The following is a 19,400-nucleotide window of genomic DNA, read 5'->3' as shown; positions in this document are numbered from 1 at the left end:
CTTCAGTAACCTTCAGTACTAAGAAAAGAATTATAAGCTATAATATATTTGAAAGCTAAAATGGAATAAAGATCAATCCCAAAACTTGACTAAAAATGTATCAATAATCAGCAATATAAAATGAGTGTACAATTAAAAATGAGCCTACAAAATGCATTCCAAACTCTGTTTTTAGCCTTAGTTTCACATGAAAGCATAAATGGAATATTCACCACATCTCCAAATGACATAAAGCTGAAAAGAGATCACTTATACACTGAATGACAAAATCAGGACCTGAAAATAAAAGCTTAGAATAATTAGCAAAATCATTAAAAACAAACACTTTAATAAACATAAAATACTTCAACTAGCTTAACTTATATACAGATAAAGATATATGGGCACCTGGGTGCCTCAGTTGGTTAAGCACAGGTCATGATCTCAGGATTCTGGGATTAAGCCTTACACTGGGCTCCCTGCTCAGCAGGGAGTCTGCTTCTCCCACTGCCACTCCCCCTGCTTGTGTACCCAATCTCTCTCTCTCTCAAATAAATAAATAAAATCTTAAAGGAAAAAAAAAAAGACACAGGGAGACACTTTTTTGTTTTGTTTTGTTTTTCTCTGAATAATTTTCCTGAAGTCAATAACTGGGTAATATTCAGAGACATTCATTTACAAATCTTCCAAGTTCTTTGCCTAGTTCTATAAAAAGAGTAAATGATACAACCACCTTTTTTCAGACTCATATCAAAGTTTTCTGGTCTGAATTTATCAAATTTTAAAGACTTTTTCAGAGATCATCACCATCTGGTCACTTCATAAAAGTAGATCTACTAGCATCTTCTCTCACAGAGATAACCTCATAAGAATTATTCTCTAGCTATAACCTCAAAATTTGAAGAAATCCTCCCAAAACTAGAAACATATAAAGCAAAATGTATAACAGTAACACAAAGCACAGGAGTGGACCAAAGAGATTTAGGTTGTTTGATGTTTTGTATATGTGAAATAGCTTATTTTAAAAAATTACTTATTTATTTATATATAGATAGAGAAAGAAATCACAAGTAGTGGAGGAGGGGGGACCGGAAGAAAGAGAATCTCTAGCAAGCTCCACGCTCACCATGGAGCCTGATGCAGGGCTCAATCTCACAACCTAAAGATGATGACCCGAGCTGAAATCAGGAGTCGGATGCTTAACTAAGCCACCAAGGCCCCCTGAAATAGTCTATTATTTCTTGAAGACAGACAGTGAAAAGTTAAAGATGCATAATGTAAACCCTAGATCAACCACAAAAGATAAAAAATAAGTACAGCTAATAAACCAACAGTGGAAATAAAATGTAATACAAAAAAAAATTTTTTTAAACTCAAAAAACTAAAGCCCAAAGGAAATATGAGAAGGAAAATAAAGGGACAGAGAACAGATGGGACAAATAGAAAACACAGACCAAGATGACAGATTAAAACACAACTGTAACAAAACAGGGTACTATTGGCATAAAGATAGACTGGAGAGTCCAGAAATAGACTCATACATATCGTCAAGTAATTTTCAGTAAGAGTGCCAAGATAATAGGAAAGGAATAGTAACAAATGGTGGTGGAACAACTGGTGAACCATGTGGGGAAAATTTAACCTCTACACCACACACTGGACAAAAAAATTAACTCAAAATGGATCAGAGACTTAGTTCTAAAAGCTAAACGTTAAATTTCTAAAAGAAACATAGGATAAACTATATGTAATCATACCATGGACAAAGGTCTCATAGGACATAAATAGTACTACTCATTGTTTAAAATCCATTTATTTAAGTAATCTCTACACCCAACATGGGGCTTGAACTCATGACCCCAAGATCAAGAGGAACATGCTCTACCAAATGAGCCAAGTCAGCATTCTTTATATATCGCTAAACTAGACTTTACCAAAATGAAAATCTGCTCTTCACAGATACCACTGAGAGAACAAAAAGGCAATGGGGTACCTGGATGGCTCAGATGTTTGAGCGTCTGCTTTTGGCTCCAGTCATAATCTCTGGTCTTGTGAAGGAACCCCACGTCAGGCTCCCAGCTTAAAAAGAATCTGTTTCTCCCTCTCCCTCTGCCTTTCCCCCTGCTTATGCTATCACTCTCTCTCTCTCAAATGAATAAATAAAATCTTAAAAAAAAAAAGAAGAAGAAAACAAAAGGCAAGGTAGCAAACTAAATACAAAGAAAATTGCATTTATGTGTAATTTATATGTATATATGTTGAATCCAGAACATATGCAAACTCCTCCATTTTAATACAACCCCACCCAAAAAAATAGACAAATGATTTTTAACATTTTTCAAAACACATACACATGGCCAATGAGTATGTGAAAAAATGCTTTGTATCTTTAGTCATCAGGGAAATGCAAATTAAAACCACAATGAGATACAACTGCACACCCAATAAAAGGCTAAAATTCTTAGACCAAAACCACCGAACATTAACAAAGATGTGGCACAACTGCAACTCCACATATAACTCTTTGGTACCTTCTAATAAAGTCATACATACATCTAACCTATGATCCAATAATTTCACACCTAGCTTTGAAAACACAGGTATACAAAAAATTTGTATATGAATGTTCATAGCTTTACTCGTAATAACCAACAATCTGGGAAAAACAAATCTCCAACAAGTGAATAGACAAATTATGATATATTTTTAAAATTATGATTTTTAAATACAACAGGATACCAAACAGCAGCAGCAAAAACAACAACAAAGAAGAACTGCTGATACAAGTAACATTATGGGTAAATCTCAAAAACATCCTACTCTTCATGTCACAAAACAAACTGAGGGTGGCAGTGGGGGGGTGGTAGGGAGAGGGTGGTGGGGTTATGGACATTGGGGAGGATATGTGCTATGGTGAGTGCTGTGAAGTGTGTAAACCTGGCGATTCACAGACCTGTACCCCTGGGGCTAACAATACATCATATGTTTATAAAAATAAAATAAAAAGTTATTTAAAAAAACATCCTGCTGAGGGAAAGAAGTAATATATGAAGCGTACAATTCCAGATATAGGAAGTTCCAGAACAGGCAAACCTAATCTAAGGTCAAAACAAATTAAAACTAGCTGTGTTCTACAAAGAATCAAAGGACAAGAGAAAATGAATAGGAGGTACACGAGCAAATTTTCTGAAGTGTTGGTAATGTTCTATTTCTTCATAAGGAATTGAGTTACACAAACATACATTTGGCAAAAATAACAAAAAATGATATACTTAAGATTTGTGCAGTTCATTATATGTAAATTTTACTTTAAAAACAAAGGACTATAGGAGCTCCTCGGTAGCTCAGTTGGTTAAGTGTCCAACTCTGGATTTCAGCTCAGGTCATGATCTCAGGGTGGTGAGATAAAGCCCCCAGTTAGGCTCCAAGCTCAGTATGCTTAGGATTCTCTCTCCCTCTCCCCCGCCCCTCTACCCACCCCCAGCCTGAGCATGCATGGAAAAGAAAAAAAAAGTAAAATCAAAGAACTGTAAACAAATATTCAACTCTAGTTAATGATATGGAAGCTGAATTTGTTTGGGAAAAGATGCACTGATACTTGCAACTTACTTTAAAACACAATACAAACCAATCACCAGTATGCTTGACTGAAGGATGGTTAGAGGAATGAATAGATGGACAGGTGATAAAGCTGCTTAAAAACAGCAAATTGTTAATTATAGAATGCAAGTGACGGGGAAATGGGTGTTCACTGTAAAATTCTTTCAACTTTCATTTTTGAAAATGTTCACAAAAAATGCTAAAGGGAAAATGTGATAAGCAAAAGAAGGCAAATACAAAAAAGTAATACGACTGTGTTCATATGAAGTTCTAGAAGAAACTAATCCATAATGTCAAAAATTAGATCAGTGGTTGCCTATGGCAAGAAATGGGCTTAATGATGGCAAAGGAGGAAGAAAAGAATTTCTAGGGTGATGGAATGGTTTATATCCTGATCTGGGTGTTGGTTACATGGATATATACATTTGCCAAAACTCTGAATTGTACAGTAAAGATGTGTACCTTATACTCTATATAAGTTATAGCTCAAACTGTTTAAAATAGTTTCCCTATTAAAAAATAGGAATACACAGAGAAATTAAGCCCCATAACACCATCCGAATAAAATATCATCATCCTTCTCTCTCTCCTGACAAAGGCAATACCCAATGGAGATAAAAAATATACCTGTCTCTTCCTTAAAGGCAATACAGAAATACTGGCTAAGAGCTTACTTCTGGGCCACAGAAACTCTTTACTCCAATCCTAATAAACTCTCAAATGTGACATCTCCTAAATTTTGGATTTCTCTTCTCAGGTGACTCAAACCTCCTGATATAAACCCCTTCAACTCCATTACTGCTGCTACTATGTAGCAAGTTACTAACTAGCAAGTTACTAACAAGTTACTAGCAAGTTACTAACCACCCTATGCCCAAACCTCCTCATCTGAAAAATGGAAATATTCACCTTAAAGGGTTAAGAGTTTAGACAAAATAATGTATGCACATGCTGGCTTTTATTATTACTTTTAAAGTTAAAAAGTCAACCAGCTTTTAGAAATCATCCAGGCAAAAAAAAAGTCCACAAGCTTCCCCTGTTTTCTTTTCTTTTGGGGGGAGGCGGGGTTGACCTTCAATGCTTTTAGGTACACCTATGTCAAGCTAGTCTATCTTATTCAAATGAACTTCCAATTCCTCCTGAAGATCAGATCAAAACCCTGAATTTTTGTTTGTTTTAAAGATTTTATTTATGCATTTGACAGTGAGAAAGAGAGAATACAGCAGGGGGAGCGGCAGACAGAACGAGAGAAAGAGAGAGAGAGAGAGAAAAGCAGGCTTCCTGCCAAGCAGGGAACCCAATGTGGAGGTCTCAGGACCCTGGGATAATGATCTGAGCCAAATGCAAACGATTAACCTACTAAGCCAGTCAGGCGCCCCCAAACCCTGAATTGTTAATGCACCCAAAGTAAAGGGTAGAATAACAAAATAAATACAAATAAAACAAAAAACTAGATTAGGAAAGACAACAGCTGCCCTGAGAATGTAGGACCTAACGCAGTAAGCAAAACTGCCTAAGCAAACAATCTCTCCTTGGATGAAGCCAACAAGTTTATTTAAATAAAAGTTGTTTTTGCTCTTCCTATGTGATTTAGGCCAAAATGTGTAACCTGGAGAATACTAATTAAAGAATATGTTCTAGGGGCGCCTGGGTTGCTCAGTGGGTTAAGCCTCTGTCTTCGGCTCAGGTCATGATCTCAGGGTCCTGGGATCGAGCCCCGCATCAGGCTCTCTGCTCGCAGGAGCCTGCTTCCCCCTCTCCCTCTGCCTGCCTCTCTGCCTACTTGTGATCTCTGTCTCTCTGTCAAATAAATAAATAAAATCTTTAAAAAAAAATTAAAGAATATGTTCTAAAGAATAAGAACAAGAGTCATACAAGAAAAAACAGGAAGAGTTACTGACACTTTTAATGAATGAAGAAGGTAAAGGCTTACTGACTTGGATTAGGGAAAATACCTCCGGGTAGGGAGCACACCTATAATGTGAATTCAACAATGTGAAGATAAGAAAAAAACACTTTAAACCATGTAGATTATGCTTGCAATTCTGCTCAATAATTATATACCCAGAATGAACACAGAAAGATAAAAGTTTACTATTCTCTAGTTGGTCTCACATCCCATGTGCCTCTCACGGTATGAACATCTTGCTGTGCTGTCAGATTCTAATGTCTAGAGCCATTTATTTTTCCCACAACATGGACCATAAACACAGCCTACGACTTCATCTGGTGTTTAACAATGAAACATGATTCGTTTCAATACTAAAGGAAAAACAGGATATGTTGAACTTTGAGAGACTATATGTCTATATTTTATATTTTATGGGCAACTTTAGGGATTTCCAAGGTTATTTTGACTAAAGGGCATTTTTGTCTTCTTTGGATCTGTGTATTCTGACAGCAAAGTGAAAATCCTTGTGGCAAGAAATAAAAACAGTAAGCTATTAGACAACTGAGGATACCGGTCTGGAGAAACCAAGGATTTATTATCCTCTATGCTAACGTCAGCCACTTTATTCAACAAACCATTTTTGGTTTTTTTGCTACTAATGACTGCTCAAGGTGATAATTAAGAAGACAGTTAAGATGCTATTCTATTCCAGAGAATTTCATACTCTGGATAAATACAGTAATCCTAACCCTCATGTGGATTCCCATACATATAAAGCTAGCCTACACACATTTACTTATATACTTTCTAGGCAATCTTAAAAATTTTGGTTTCAGGGCGCCTGGGTGGCTCAGTGGGTTAAGCCACTGCCTTCGGCTCGGGTCATGATCTCAGGGTCCTGGGATCGAGTCCCGCGTCGGGCTCTCTGCTCAGCAGGGAGCCTGCTTCCCTCTCTCTCTCTCTGCCTGCCTCTGACTACTGTGATCTCTGTCAAATAAATAAATAAAATCTTAAAAAAAAAAAAAATTTGGTTTCAGTATACATACACTGTGAGTTCTTCCTGTTGGGGATAATCAGAAAAAGAGACATATGAGGATTAATAAAAATGACAGGAGAGGAAAGAAAAATATTTGAAACTGAAGCCTGTTCAAGATAAAGGAAAATGACTGAAATTAAGTCCAGGCCTTAGAACTGTCATCCAGAACTGCTATCTGTGAGGAAAACTACTCATTCACGCGGGAATAAAATGGGGGAAATCCAAAAGTCTAAGAAGAATGATCAACTCCATGATGGCAAACAGGTTAAACACAAGTCAGGTTATCCAAATTTTTTTCTATCCCAAGCATCTGGGATCAGATCAAAATCTGGATACATCACCCAGGTAACAGAAATAATTTTGCAGTAGCTTATTAATATTTTAGAATATATTACATTATGATAATACATTAGCTACCATTTATGCAGTTACTGTTTTCACTCAAAAAAATATTTATTGAGAGCCTATTATAATGTGGACACTGTTGTAGGCACTGGGATTGGCCATGAACAGGATACAGCAAGTCTTTGTTCTCATGAAAATTACATGCAAATAAGAACAAACAAAGCATAAGTAGACAGTCAAGATAATTTTAGAGAAAAAATTGTGCTATTAAAGAAATAAAACAAATGGTAAAAGATGAACATCAACAGGCTCCTAGGAAGCTGAAGACCTGAATCATGAGAAAGAACAAGCCACCAGTCAGCCACACCACAGAGTGTAGAGGAAGAGCCTTTCTAGCAGAGGAAACAGTAAAGAAAGATCCTGTGGCAGGAAGAGGCCCAACATCTGCAAACAACAGAAAGAAGGGGAGTGAGAGGAAAGGGAGATGGCACACAAAAGGATCACAAATGGTCAAGGGCCAGATCAGGAGGCCTGTATGGAACTACATGCCATGTTTTTATTCCATTTTATCCTCACTAAAAACTATTATCTCCAAGGAACTAAGAATTGTAAAAGGAAACTTGCGTAAGGTCTGACAAACAAACATTTGGATTTTAATTCTTATATAAGTTGCTGGGTTTGGTCTCTCATTTTTAAAATAAATGTATAGTTATGTGGGATTTCATATGTTCACTTAACACTTCAGTTTCCATGACATTATTTTCATATAAGACTATTATGTAATTCAACCACTATTTCTTCTATTTACCATGGAGATTTCTGGAACTTAGCTTCCACAGTGGGAGAATGCTAAAGGTCTACTAAAATGGAAATAACTGGGGCGCCTGGGTGGCTCCGTGGGTTAAGCATCTGCCTTCGGCTCAGGTCATGATCTCAGGGTCCTGGGATCAAGCCCCACATCAGGCTCCCTGCTCAGCAGGAAGTCTGCTTCTCCCTCTCCCAGTCCCCCTGCTTGTGTTCCCTCACTCGCTGTGTCTCTCTCTGTCAAATAAATAAATAAAAATGGAATAACTACTACAAATAAGAGAAGGACCAAATGCTATGGAAAAACAGAAGGGACAGCCATTGATTCTACAGGAGAAACTTCACAGAAGTTAAAGAGCTGGTCCCTAGAAGTAGAATTTCCTCAATTGGAGAAGAATAAAAGCATAGCAGAGGAATGGCGGGCAGGAAGGTGGTTACAAAAATAGATGCTTTAGGGCGCCTGAGTAGCTCAGTGGGTTAAGCCTCTGCCTTCGGCTCGGGTCATGATCTCGGGGTCCTGGGATGGAGTCCCACGTCGGGCTCTCTGCTTTGCCGGGAGCCTGTTTCCCTCTCTCTCTGCCTTCCTCTCTGCCTACTTGTGATCTCTATCCGTCAAATAAAGAAATAAAATCTTAAAAAGAAAAAAAAAAGATGCTTTATTTTAAACAATCAAAATTCTCTATATTCTCCCAGATGTACATAGCTAAAGTGGTCTGTGTCTGACCTACTCCTCCCCTTTCCGTTTTTTTATTATCAAAAAATATTTTTAAGTATAGTTGACACAATGTAACATTAGTTTCAAGTGTACAACATAGTGATTCAATCTCTCAATCTCTCTAGCTTACCACAAGTGAAGCTACTATCTGCCACCATACAACGCTATTACAGTATCACAGACTATGCTCCCTATGCTGTACCTTTTATTCCTGTAACTTGCTCATTCCATAATTGGAAGACTGTATCTCCCACTCCTCTTCACCCAATTTGTCCCTCCCCTCTGGCAACCATCAGTTTATTTATACATCTGATTCTGCTTTTGTTTCTTTTGGTTTTTAGATTCCACATATAAGTGAGATCATATGGTATTCGTCTTTCATGACTTATTTCACTTAGCATAATATCCTCTAGATCCATCCAAGTTGTTGCAAGGAGCAGGACCTCATATTTTATAGCTGCATAGTATTCCCTAAGATAGCCAGTTTTATCTCACAGTACACAGAGTTCTTTAAAGAAATGTGATTTCACAGGGGCACCTGGGTGGCTCAGTTGGTTAAGTGAATGCCTTCAGCTCATGTCATGATCCTGGAGTCCTGGGATCAAGTCCCTCATTGGGATCCCTGCTCGGCAGGAAGTCTGCTTCTCCCTCTGACCCTCCCCCTTCTCATGTCTCTCTCTCTCAAATCAATGAATAAAATCTTCTTTAAAAAAAAGAAAAAAATGTGATTTCACAGAAAATACAATCAAACCCATAACAGTCATTCTATAGATGTTCTGCAATAAAAATCTTACATGACATGATTTTCTTCAGCTAATAACTACTTTATATTAAAAAAAAAAAAACCAGCTGTCAAAAACAAAAAACAAAAAACACAGCTGTCATGGTAGATTTAGACTTCATAAAGTGAACCTATTTACAAACCTAGTTACATGTGTATTTTTCCACATATTCAAACATGATTTGGGGGCACCTGCGGACTCAGTCAGTTAAGCACCCAACTCTTGAATTCAGCTCAAGTCATGATCAAGGTCGTGAGATCAAGCCCCATGTGAGGCTCCAGACTAGACATGGAGCTTGCCTAAAGGCAAGCTAAACTAAAGGATGTTCTCTCTCCCTTTACCTCTGGTTTCCCCATTCCCCACAAAGGCACTGGCTTGTGTGCACTCTCTCTTTAAAAAAAAAAAAAAAAGAGAGAGAGAGAGCGAGAATATTTTAAAAATAAACAAACAAATGTGATTTTTACACTAAAAGTTGGAGAGCCCATTTCTATATCAATAATGTAACTTCCTCCTGATATTTATCAAAAGCAAAAGTTCGTATTTTGTTTAAACATATTAAATTACACAAATAACTTTATCTCAGATTTCCTTGCAATCCCCACTAAATGAAAAAAAACTTTTAATTCTTTCTCTCACACACACAGAATCTAATAGCAACAAAGAGATAACTACAAAATCTTAACATCTCTCCAAAAAGAGAACGAAAAAAAAAAATGACTGAAGTCATGAAAGCTAATACAAGAATATTTCTTTTTTTTTTTTTAAGATTGATTGATTTATTTATTTGACAGAGAGAGAGAGAGGTGTCACAAGCAGGCAGAGAGGCAGGCAGAGAGAGAGGGGGAAGCAGGCTCCCTGCTGAGCAGAAAGCCCGACGTGGGCTCGATCCCAGGACCCTGAGATCATGACCTGAGCTGAAGGCAGAGGCTTAACCCACTGCCTTAACCCAGGCGCCCCAAGAATATTTCTTAAAATTGAAGGACCTAAGCCCTTGCTACCGATGTCCTCAGAGATCACCATTCTCCTCATCCACTCCACTCCAGCGACAACAGCTTCTTGGCTTTTCCTTGAGCAAAGTACAGCTATTACTACCTAATCTGCCCAGAATGATTGTCCCCCAGAGAGCCAAAAGGATCTCTCACTTGCTTCCTTTCGTCTGTCCTCAAATGTTTCCTTGTCCTTGAGAGGATCCCTAATCACCATATATTTAAAAAGTGAACCCCACCCCCATCTTCTCTTTCCAGCTCAGTTATTTCCATAATCACTATTTGTAGTATTTCCTTGTTTTCCCAACAGAGACTAGTCTGTTTTCATCATTACCATGTGCCTCAAAGCTTAGAACTCACAGTTAATATTCAACAAATATATGCTGAATTATTACTTAAAACAATCTAAAATTGTGACACAACTACAATGGGAGAAAAAAGAAGAGTGGACTCCTTTTCCATAAGAGGTCAAAAGATAATACAAAAGATAACTACACAGCAATTCTCAAACTTTTTGATCTGTAAACGCTTTATCCTCTTAAAAGTAAGTGAGAATCTCCCAAAAGCTTTAAATATGTAGGTTATATTTATTAATATTAAAAATAAAATTGATAAATGCTGAAAGATTTTTCAAAAACAGTAATATGTAAACCCATTACATGTTAATATTAAGTAACATTTATGAATATAGTTTTTCAAAAAAGTTACTAAGAATAACACTATTACACAACTTTGCTAATCTCTTTAATGTCTGAATAGAAGAAACCTGGATTCTTAAATACGTTTCTGTATCCAATCTAATAAGAAATCCACCTTCACACATGTATGTACTTAGAAAAGAGAAGTGTTCTTAATAACTTATTCAGATACTGTGCATGTTATTCTTTGATATTATCTCAAAACTTAATAAATGTAATTTTGTAAATGTTATTTGCAGTGTTGAATCTGCTACCTTAGCTATGAAACTTCATACCATTTCATTAAAAATCTATTGATTTATCTTGTCCCTAAGTAGATCTTTCACACACAGCATGATTTTGTAATATAATGCATTGGTCATATGAAAAAAGTTGGTCCATGAAGTTATGCCTATCTTCCAGAAACTGACACACTTAATTATATGATAGCCAAAAAAAAGAAAAAAAAAGTCACATTTGTTAATATCCCTATCAATTTCATCAAAAAGGCCTTAAGAAGCTGCCAGGCTCATAGTGGCAGATATGTTTTCCAAAATTCTAAATTTTTGCTTGAAAGCCTTAATTGTATCTTGGTAATAATTTTCTATCAGTTGTTTTCCCTAAGGTGACAGGCTCACTTCATTTATTTTTGAGAACATACATACAAATACCCAAGTTTAAATAACTACAGCTTGTTGTTCTTTCAAGTAAAAAAATGGTTCCATTAAAAAAAAAAAAAAAAGGCAACTAAGTTTGCTAGCTCAGCCTGCAACTCAATCACACACGTATTTTTCTTTAAGGCAAGCGTAATTTGGGATGGGGGAAATATAACATTCTTCTCATTTTATCACATGAAATATTAAAAAGACATGCATTCAAAGGTCGAGATTAATAAAATTAACAGATTTTACTGCTTTATAAAGGACATTTTTTTTTATTTTTTTTATTTTTATTTTTTAAAGATTTTTATTTATTTGACAAGCAGGCAGAGAGGCAGGCAGAGAGAGAGAGAGGAGGAGGCAGGCTCCCTGCTGAGCAGAGAGCCCAACGTGAGGCTCGATCCCAGGACCCTGGGACCATGACCTGAGCCGAAGGCAAAGGCTTTCACCACTGAGCCACCCAGGCACCCTATAAAGGACATTCTTAAAAAAACTGTTTTTCATGGTTTTCATTTTTTTTTTAAGATTTTACTTACTTATTTGACAGAATGAGAGAGACTGAGAGAGGGAATACAAGTGGGAGAGGAAGAAGCAGACTCCCAGCAGAGCAGGGAGTCTGATGTGGGGGCTCAGTTCCAGGACCCTGGGATCATGACCTGAGCCAAAGGCAGACGCTAAACAACTGAGCCACCCAGGCGCCTCTCATGGTTTTCATTCTTAAATGAAACTGGTTTTGCAAATGTGTAGTAATGAAAAATACGAGGACTATTAGTACAGTCTTAGCCACTGTTTTAACAGGTATCACAGGACCAGCAGTTTTGCCCATCACTGCGTTTGCTATCAATGCAAATGTCAATGTAGTTAAGTAGCGAAGCACTCAGTATCACTATCAAACAGTTTCAACCCAGCTGACCTTCTCAATAGCCCCTCAAGAGTCCAGAGACCACCACACTCTGAGAACTGCTGCTCAGGATACATATAAAATATTAAGAGGAGATATAACTCCAGGGAAAAGAATTGGACAATAGGAAGACAGGGATGGCAAGGAAACTTATTTTTTCCCTGTACACCCTTTGTACTTGTGACTTTGGTTCCATTTGTATTGCTTTTATCTAATTTATCTTTATAAATTAAATATTTAAAACAACAACAACAACAAAAAGGGACGCCTGGGTGGCTCAGTCAGTTAAGTGGCTGCCTTCGGCTCGGGTCATGATCTTGGCATCCTGGGATCGAGTCCCACATCGGGTTCCTTGCTCCACAGGGAGCCTGCTTCTCCCTCTGTCTCTGCCTGCCACTCCGCCTGCCTGTGCTCTCTCTGTCTCTCTGACAAATAAATAGAATCTTTAAGGAAAAAACAACAATAATAACAAAACTGACATCACAAGTAACTAACTAGACATATAAGCATACTATTTAGAAATATGAAAGTAAATACCAGGAAAAAAATTTTAAGAGCTGAAAGTGTTTCCACTTACAAACTGGAACTAGGGGATTAGGAGGAATAGCTTAGACTATTGTTTTTCATTATAATGAATATTGTGGAACTGAATTTTGAAACCACGTACATATTAATTGTTTCAAAAATTACCATTCAAAATGGTTTGGGGGTTTTGGTGGCTGCTCTTGGTTGGGGGCCATCCTGCACCTAAGGCAGGAAGATGGTGGCATCGAGGAAGACAAAAAAGTCTCTGGAGTCCATCAACTCCAGACTCCAACTCATTATGAAAAGTTTAAAGTACACGCTGTGGTACAAGCAGACTCTGAAAACAATCAGACATGGCAAAGCAAAACTGGTTATCCTCGCCAACAACTGCCCAGCCCCTAGGAAATCTGAAATAGAATACTATCCCATGTTGGCCAAAACTGGTGTCCATCACTACAGTGTCAATAATACTGAACTGGGTACAGCTTGAGGAAAATACTACAGAGAATGCACACTGGCTATCATTGATCCAGGTGACTGATATTAAAAGCATGCCAGAAAAGACCGGTGAAAAGCAAATCACACAAAATTTTTCTTTAATAACACCTGCCAGAGCTTGCTCAAAAAAACCAAAACCAAAACCAATATATTATCTGGAAAAATACTTACAAGTGAGGTTTAAAAGATAAATAAAGAAAAATAAACAAAAGATAAGTAAATAAAGCAAATACCCATGCTGCACTGGGTGAGAGAATGACTGTGAAACGTAACAAGCTTCAACAGTTAACTTTCTGAAATAATGTGCCTATGAGTTTCTACTCATATATGAAATATTATTCTGTATCATAATAAAACATTTCATTTAAAAGGCTAGTTAAAAAGCAACAATTTCCTTCAAACCAGAATGATGACTTAGTTAAAAATAAGTACGGTGACGCTTGGGTGGCTCAGCTGGTTAAGTGTCTACCTTCAGCTCAGGGGGATCAAGTCCCACATCAACTCCTTGCTCAGTGGGGAGCCTGCTTCTCCCTCTGCCTGCTGCTTCCCTTGCTTGTACGCACTCTCTCTCTCTGACAAATAAATAAAATCTTTAAAAAGAAAAAATTATGCAAACCTTACATCATTTTTAACAGTTAAGTGGTTAAACCCTCTACATACACAATGTAACACAAAGTAACATTTTATTTTTTTCTATTTCATTTGATCATAATTAAGATCAAACCAGAACTTACTTGTCTGAAAAAAATGGAATAGTTGTTTTATGATAAATATAATAAATTCCTACATTTTATCTAATTACTTCACAAATAAAATCTCCAAAGAAATATAAACCCATTATCAAAATCTAATTTAAGTTTCTCAGAGGATGTCCTGATCCAGGAAATAAGAGATTATTTCTACATATAAACAGTTAACTCAAAAGCAAATCGGACTCCCCACTAAAAAGGAGGGGCCATCTCAGAGAATAGCTGATTCCAAGACCAAAACATGAGAGATGTAAGAGGATTGTGAACATCTTGCTGTGCCAGAAAGAAAGGAAATACTCACAAAAAATTGTTTGTCAAAAAGACACAGGAGCCATGGTGAAGAGGCTCCCACTGGACAAATGTGTGACAATCTGAGCATTAAAATTAATAGACAGTAACAAATTATAATTCATTGGATAAAATAGGAAGTACGTAAGCCGATACTGATAATAGATAAAAGAATGCTTCTTCTATACAAGAGAAGGCCTACTGATAAGGTAGAGGAGATAGAAGAGTTTGAAATAAGCATTCTGCAACCATCAAAGTAAAAATCAGGGCAGGCAAGAATCATCAGTGGATGCTTATATAAACATAATATCATTATCATCCCTGACAAAATTAATAATAATTCCTTGATATCATCTAATATCCATTCACATTCAGATTCCCCCAAAGTGTTTCAAAAATGTTTTCCAAAAAAAGTGTTTCTACAATTGATTTGAGTGAGGATTTAAACGAGGTCAACACATTACATTTGGTTGCTATACATAAAATATTTTTAACCTTCCTTTTTACATTGTCTATCAGCAATTATGAAAAGGCCTAACACACAAACCAGTTTACACCTGTAAATTCTCTGAAATTAAACACAACCTAACGTACTTGCTGTTCCTTTTGTTTGCATGATTCCTCCAGATTACCAGTATGGCTGATTCTTTCTAGTTACTGATCACAAATCAAATTATCACCTCTAAAAAGAAGTTAGGCCCTCCCTAACCATTTAATCCACAGTAGAGCTCAATCTCCATTCATCATTACATGGTCCTATTTTCTTCATGGCACTCAGCACTACCTCAAACTATTGTTTATTATGTTTCCCCCAGTAGAATGTCCACTCCCTGAAGGCAGAGTGCATTCTTCACTGAAAACCAAGAACAATGCTGAGAACATGAGACATTCAATAAATACACACTGAGTAACAAATAATAACTAAATAATAATGCAGTACCTCCACTTAAAATGTAAGTTCAACTTAGTATTTGTTTTTAAACACCTGTAGACCACTCCACATGTAATGGTTATGAGCTGCATACCTGTAGAAACCTGGGCCAGCTGTTACCAAGAATCAGTGGGATGCAGGAAAGAAAAAACAGAGGTGTAAGGCATGCAAAATGCAATTCTGGACTTTGACCAATAATTACAGGTTTCTGGAAGAAAAGTTATTCAGGATGATTTAAAGAGCATTACCAGAAGTAAAATCAAGTTTCAACTTTCTGTATAATATGAGAGCTATTAAATCATATATAATATCTATAATGGGACAGAAGCATATCTAGAATAATAAAAATGGCTTTATCATAGTTCCCCCTCCCCTAATATAAATAGGAAAGAATTTAACTCAGTATAGCACTTCTTTTTGGGAACCGCATCATGATGAACACACCAAGAGGTACCAAAAGCACCTAATCAAAAATATAAACCACTGAATTTGGGATCTAGAGAAAACTAGAAAACCATCCTACACTTCTCATTTAACAATTGAGAGGATCTAAAGCTAAGGATGATTACCAGTAACATCACAAATCTAATGAATAGCAAGCAATGCTAGATATAAAATTCAGATCTCCAAACTAGGGACTCTTCCACAGGATAATGTCATCCATAGAATGTTAATGTCAAGCTACTAACATACTTTAATCACTATTATTTTTCATACTGTCACTTCTTTTCTTCCCATTGAAGTCCTAGCTCAGAGGGGGAAAAGTCAAACAGGATGCATACAATTATGCTCTAAGAAAACCGTGTTACAGAAACCCCTCTTTGGAAAAATAATAAAAGGTCTAAAAAATCTAATTAGTCCGATTACATCAGTTTTTCATCCCATTTTTTTTTTTTTTTTTTAAGATTTCATTTATTTACCTGACAGAGAGATCACAAGCAGGCAGAGAGGCAGGCAGAGAGAGAGGAGGAAGCAGGCTCCCCTAGAGAGCAGAGAGCCCGATGCGGGGCTCGATCCCAGGACTCTGAGATCATGACCCGAGCCGAAGGCAGCGGCCTAGCCCACTGAGCCACCCAGGCGCCCCCCATTTTACATTTTATAATGAAAATATCTGCTGACCATTCCTTTACTCTAAACATGTAAACTCTTATTCTCTTATTTTAAACACAGGTATTTCTTAATTTTATCTGTAGAAATAAAGTACTGAAATGAAATTTGTCAAGGGGTGACCTCCACTATGATATACTTTTCACCAAAATAAAATTATTTTGATAACATCTTTCTTCAAAAACCAACTCCAGTGAAAGAACATGCAAGTGACCAACAAGCACCAACAGGAAAAAAGTAACAGAAAGAGCCGCACACACAAGATGCAGTACCTCTGTAAACAAGGAAAGTCTCCACTCTTCCCGGTTTTTCCTATAATATTGTTCAGAACAGTTCACAAACACCCTCACCAGTTTTTAGAATACTATTCTGAATCTTAAACAGCAAACAAATGAGCAGGAGAAAGATATCATTTGCCCAAGGTTAAATGACAAGAGGTGGGCAAAAGTAAAATAATTAAAGGCTTAAAAAAAAATTAAAAGATTTCAAAGAGGGCTGCTTCTCATCCTGTTTTGTCTCACAAAGGCAACCAAAGACTGCTGTTAATATGAAAAGCAACATAGTTTATATTGACATGAAAATTTTTACTAAAAACCACACAGTAGTAACAAACTATCAATGTAGATCTTCACCACAATAAAGCTAAAACTAATATTAGAGAACTTCTATGTAATATCGAAATCACATTCTAACATTTGAAAGCAATCTCTCTCTCTCTCTCTCTCTCACACGCACGCACGCACGCACACACACACACACACACACACACACGGGGGAGGAAATGGAACCTTAGCTTATCTTTTCCCCAGGCTGTTCTTTTTGGTTGAAAAGGACCCTAAACCAAAAAAATTAAACATAAAAATACCAAGTGAAATAAACTTTGGATTAAGTCAGGTTCAAAAGCTAAAAGAACTATAAAATGAAGTCTATGTCAGCTGGCATCTTACCACTCCAAAGAGTTCTAAATTCATACTCCACATAAATCAAGAAACAGGAAAGCACACAATACAATGGAGTCGCCTCACAGTACCAACATGAACAAATTAAAAGAATACCCTATACTTCCCGGTATTTTTTTTTAAGCGCTAAAACTCAGATTTGCGTTAAGAAGTATCTGTAAAGATCTATTATAACCTATTTGAAAACTATCGTGACAAACCTGTTTCCACAGAACAGACATTTCTACTACAGCCTTGCCCCTGACTCTGACAAATTATTTAAGGACAATAATAAAATACTGAGCTTCTTTTTTAACGACCAACAAACCAACTCTACACAAAAATCTGACGCGTCTGTATTTCTGCTGTTCCGCGGACGTTTCCCTGATCACAGAAGAAGGCAACTCCCTAACCGTCAGGGCTGACTTAGCGCCCTCCAACACCCCGGGTGCGGGTTACCTTCATCACTCCATTGTCAAATCGCACTCCCACGCCTCAGTCCTCAGCCCCCTTCCTAGACTCCCGGGAGAGTCCAAAGAGGGAAAGAAATCCCCTCACCCACACTCCTTTACTGTGGGGTGTGGGTGTGTCTGTAGACGAAAGCTTTGCTCAAACACAATTAATTCTACTGCGGAGACCCAGACCCTAAATCACTGTGGAGCCAGCGATAACCGGCCGGTCGCCGACCCCAGCCTTCCGCGGCCGCAGCCCTTCCTCTTTCTCCCCTCCAGGCCGGCCCCTCCCCCGTTGCGCGCACGCGCGGCTTCCAATCGATCCCCTCCCCCCTAGTCCCCTCACCTTAATCATTAGCTACCCTCTTCCCAGAGTCCGGGAAAAACTGGCCCAGGAAGGCAGACAGGAGATGGAAGAAGGGTAGAGGATGCGTCGAGAGCCAGTGATCTGCGCCCCAGATCTCGGCCTAATAGGCCCCTATAGTCAAGAGCTACGTCTGTCACCGCCACCAAACCGTACAAGCGGCAGCGCCTGGTTTGGCCCAGTTCACACGGCTTGGGTTCAGAATGCCTGATTTGACACCACAAGAGCTCCTTCCCCGAAACTGTGGGCGTTTCTGTGCTGCGCAGACCCAACACCTCGCCACCGTCGCCGCCACTGCTGCTGTTCTCCTGCCGCCGCTGCCGCTGCCGCCGCCTAACCAATCCCTCCTCTACCGAGCGAGCACGACACTCAGAGTCTTTACGACAGTTCGGAAAGTGAGAGCGCAGTAGCGTTCACGCCTCCATCTGTTTCTGCGCCTGCTCAGCTTCTTGTTTCTCAATGTCCCGCCCCTTCTTACCCAGCCCTCCCCCTTTGTACTCGCTTTATGAAGTCTATTAGCGAAGCAGAACGGTTTAATACAGCTCATTATTTTATTTTCCTTGCTGATTGTGTTCTATATTTTCGCAATATACTATTTCTTGGCTAATTTCTTCGTAACTTAAAAAAAATACACCTAACCACAGAATTATTGATTATAGTTATGGTACGGTTAAACAAAAACATCACGGTTTACTGTCTTTCACAAGAAAATGATACCCAAATCATACTTGCTAATGATATAAAGATCACAGCACCCCGCTCTCAAAGTGAATTTGCTTCCAGCATCACATCAAAGGTAGTAATAGATATCCTGGGAAATGACTGTACAATCACATACGCCTTCTTAATTATTTTATGAAAAATCAGGAGATAGCAAATGCTTCATTATGTGCTTTAGGGGGATGCAGGCTTTGGAATCAGTCATACAGACTCCCTTTCAAATCCGGATGATGCCAATAAACAGCAGTCTGATTTATTAGACCTTTATAAATCTTCCCCCCAAAATTAAATGTCAATTATACCTCCTTAAAAATAAAATAAAAGTGTATCTTAAACCAAAAAAAATTGTTTCCTTCTCTATAAATTGAGATAACATTTACCTCAAAGGGTTCTTCTGAGATTAAATAAGTTTATAAATGGAAACATTTATTTCCAATTAAATATTCAATAAAC

The 19,400-nt window shown here is 37.7% G+C and overlaps 1 protein-coding gene and 1 pseudogene across 12 annotated transcripts in view; one reads left to right on the top strand and one right to left on the bottom strand.

Annotated features, from left to right (window-relative positions):
• Window positions 1-19,400, bottom strand: part of LOC111153203 (ring finger protein 111) — a 114,263-nt gene that overhangs the window by 74,498 nt on the left and 20,365 nt on the right. For 2 of the 12 annotated variants that reach the window (XM_022512082.1, XM_022512084.1), the window contains exon 1: window positions 18,210-18,538. The exons of 6 other annotated variants lie outside the window; for them this stretch is intronic. The gene's annotated coding sequence lies outside the window, so the exon portion shown is untranslated. Of the gene's footprint in view, window positions 1-17,870; window positions 17,985-18,209; window positions 18,714-19,400 lie in introns of those variants that run through there. 4 more of the 12 variants (XM_022512083.1, XM_022512080.1, XM_022512075.1 and 1 more) reach the window with 4 other exon arrangements.
• LOC111153099 lies at window positions 13,136-18,200 on the top strand (annotated as a pseudogene).

The sequence above is a fragment of the Enhydra lutris genome, unplaced genomic scaffold (genome assembly GCF_002288905.1).
Source record: "Enhydra lutris kenyoni isolate GAN:26980312 unplaced genomic scaffold, ASM228890v2 scaffoldscaffold31, whole genome shotgun sequence".
Classification (NCBI taxonomy): Eukaryota; Metazoa; Chordata; class Mammalia; order Carnivora; family Mustelidae; genus Enhydra; species Enhydra lutris.
This window is presented reverse-complemented; position numbering and strand designations above follow the sequence as displayed.